General features: G+C 37.2%; 1 long non-coding RNA gene across 1 annotated transcript; it reads left to right on the top strand.

Annotated features, from left to right (window-relative positions):
* The first annotated feature begins 237 nt into the window (after positions 1-237).
* Positions 238-699, top strand: LOC118348974. The gene is made up of 2 exons (XR_004801879.1): positions 238-297; positions 616-699. It is a non-coding gene; the product is annotated as an uncharacterized LOC118348974 (long non-coding RNA).
* Positions 700-3,686: the final 2,987 nt, after the last annotated feature.

Below are 3,686 nucleotides of genomic sequence, written 5' to 3'. Positions count from 1 at the left end.
GCTTTAGGTACGTACGCAACAACTTGATCTTCGTCAAACTATATATATATATATCATCTCCACTACAATTATTAATTCTATCAGTTTTTTTTTTTTTTTAATTATTGTTTTATGTACACGTACGGGTACAACACAACGTACAGATATTGCTTTGGATCTAATCCGGCGCTGTACGTCCACGTTTGGTTCTTGCTCCGGACAACAATAGCTTCAGCCCTTTATACGCATTAGCTTCTGCGAAGTACGCATTTCCAAGTGGACATCGTCTCGTGTTTTGGAAACGATGGATCTCCTCTTGTGAGTATACGCCCACTCTTCTTTCTGTTACTCTGTATTATAATGATGGATCATGGATTTAAGTACTATTCTTACAAGGATTACATGCAAGGCGGAATATATATCACGTTATTTCGAGTACTAAAGTTCACTTAAAATTATGAAATGCTGCTTCTTCTATTTCTGTTACTTTTTTAATTAAATTCTGCAAGATGTATATATATATATATATATACATGCATACACGTAGTAGGCAAGCATTGCATGCATTAATAATTTGGCTTAAGCATTTGATAATTATTAATTTTGTGATTCATTGACATTTATATGATCTGAAAGGTATACACATTCAATTGGCAAATGGTACGACTACCAATGAAGTTCATTTGATAATTCAAAAAGACGAGGGACGCCAAAGCGATGCAGTAGAAACTAACAGATTATCAGGTATGTACGTACGTAGTTAAGCTAGGTTTTCACTTGCAATAAGGATCATAGTTTGCACGTATAGATTCATTTCTCTGATCTTTTGGTGTTAACTAGCATAGCTTAAGTACTCATGCATTGTCTAACCGACCTAACATTACTCATTTCACCCTCACCCAGCTAATTTCACTCCTCTGACTAGTTGCACTTCATTTTTCGCATTTTGACGTTGCGAGGCTTTCATGGCTTGAGCTGTAACACCCGGGTCTAGCACAGAGCTCGCAATCAATATATGTAACGCCCCGTTCCTGGAGGTCCGAAGAGTTAACTCTTAATACCTAAAATCAACTTAAATAATACAACTATAAAATCCAGAAAATCCCATAAAATATTAATCTATTTAATCAATCCAAATATCTAAGTTCTTCCATGGGGACAATAAAGAAAATCTCAATAACATCAATTAAAAACTCTCCAAAACTCGAAATTATCCTTCACTCATCAAATCAAAATACCCGAAAAATAAAATCTGTTTACTAACTATGACTCTCAAATAAGCAGTTGTACCCTCAGGCACTTATTCCACTTCGATCATCACACCTTGCTTAAATTTCCTACTCTTATTCTCCAGCTAAACCATCAAAATTATCTGAAAAATATATAGAGATAAGGGGTGAGTTATCAACAACTCAGTAAGCAAAAAACATATACTAGTGTGTAAACATGAGTATTTACAGAAATCAGAATGCAGAACAAAACATTTTCATTTTCAGAGTGCGGAAGCAAAACATGTTATCAAAATATCAGAGTGAAGATTTAGAAATAATTTCATTCAAAAATATTATTTGGAATAGCATAAATGATCATCATCATCATTAGAACATCATATCAGAACAGAGGCCATGTATAACCCCCGTGGTAGGGTTGTGCATCTGCGGATAGCCAAGCAGAATATAAATTACTCTGTCACCAAGGTATGCACTCAAAACAGAGACCACTACTATAACCCATGGCAGGGCCATATCCACTATTATTACCCGTGGTTGGGCCGTTTCCACTATTATTACCCGTGGTTAGGCCGTATCTACTATTATAACTCGTGGTTGGGCCGTATCCACTATTGTAACCTGTGGTTGGGCTGTATGCCACTATTAACCCCACTGGCAGGGCTGTAACTGAACAGAGCGGAAATAGAATCAAATTCAGAATCAGAGAGTCATGCCAAACGTTTTCAGAAATCACGTCTTATCCAAATAGAGTACTGAACAAAATCTTCGGAACAGAATAAAATCATATCATAACATAATTTATGCACAAATTTCATATTCGCTCTCTTTTTCAAAGTTCAGAAATAGAATGTCAAAAATAAGCTCATGTCTACACCACTCATGACAGAAAATACTTTCTTCATAAACAGAATCTCATGAGTAATACAGAACAAATAACTGAGATAGTTCAAATTTCTTTTCATAACAAACATGCATATTTTTCAAAAATAACCTCAACTCATTTTATTTTAATGTAAAGTCTAGCATATGAACCCTGCTTACCTGAACTTCTTAACTTTATCGGAATTCCTAAAAAATGTCGAACAATAATTAATCGTCACCTATAAAATAATCACATAATTATTGTAAATTTTCAATTAATCTCATATTTCTATATTCAATCATACGCTTCTAAAATAACCTATTAAAATCCTCAAAACCTAAAATTTCAAATCATCACTTTCTTAAATCATCATTGTTGATTTAATAACTATGACAAAAACATTTAAAAGTCAGACCTATTTATTATTGAAAATCAACTATAAAGTTTAATATTAGATAATATAATTATCCCAAAATATTTTTAAAATAAACCATAACTATTTTTTAAGTAGACTAAATCAAATCTAAAGTGTAAAAAAAATAACATTACACCAATATTGTTTACTCTTAATATAAAACTTTACTTAATAACATGGTAAAATACTTAAGATGTCTCTGTAAACATAAATAAAATCGTGTGTACTAGTATATATAATAAAAGTTTAAAACATACTAACACAGCTTACTCGAAGGGTAATAATGTAATTAAAACACGTTGTTTTTATTTTAACCTAAAGACTTGCATCACAACTTCCGCACGTAAACTATCCTATTAACACTGTGAAAATAAACACAACTTCTACACATAAACTATCCTATTAACACTGTGAAAAGAAACACAACTAGTAACCGCAAGGAGGCTCACCGAGAGAGAAGTGAAACGTGCTGCGGGGCAAAGGGCTGTGTGGTGGACAACAGTGGTCACGACGGCGGGGCACTGAGGGAGAGAGACCAACTAATGAGAGAGAGGGTGATAAGCGAGAGAGCATGGAGAGTGAGAGAGAGTAACCGTGAGGGAAATAAATATGGAGGAGAGTCAATGGTCTCACCGATCGGCACGGGGTGACGAGGGTCTCACAGCTAGTGATTGCTACTCCTTTTATGGTGGTTTCTGGTGCGAAAGATGGTGGTTTGCAGTGGCTTGCGGTGGAATAACACTGAGAGAGAGAGAGTTGTACGCCTCACGTGGCGTGCATGGGGCTTTGGACGGTGGCGCTGGACATCACTGAGTGGTGGAGGCTTAATCTCCGGCGTCATATGTTGCTGTTGACTATGGCGTCGCTTCCCAACTGTGGCAAGACATGGTTCTTGGTTTGACGATGATGCTCTGTTTCCATGCCTTCAAAACAAAGCAACTGCAGTTTCCGCTTCCCACGGAGGTTGGTGATGGTGGCAACCGTTTAGGCTGTTTCCGAGGGTGGAGAGGAAGGTTATTGCTGCTTCAGGTGCTGCGGCAAAGTTGCTTCTAGCATAGGCTTGCAGTGGTGCAGATCTGGGTAGGCGTTTATGTGGGGTGGAGGCTGTGGTGTAGACTTACCATGGCGTGGAGGGTTGGCCTGGACGTGGGACTGGTTGAGCTGCCGTGCATGGGATTCCAATGGGGCTGCGGCTTGC

Source organism: Juglans regia, chromosome 7 (genome assembly GCF_001411555.2).
Source record: "Juglans regia cultivar Chandler chromosome 7, Walnut 2.0, whole genome shotgun sequence".
Taxonomy (NCBI): domain Eukaryota; kingdom Viridiplantae; phylum Streptophyta; class Magnoliopsida; order Fagales; family Juglandaceae; genus Juglans; species Juglans regia.
The sequence above is the reverse complement of the archived record's forward strand: the minus strand, read 5'-3'. Positions and strand labels throughout refer to the sequence as shown.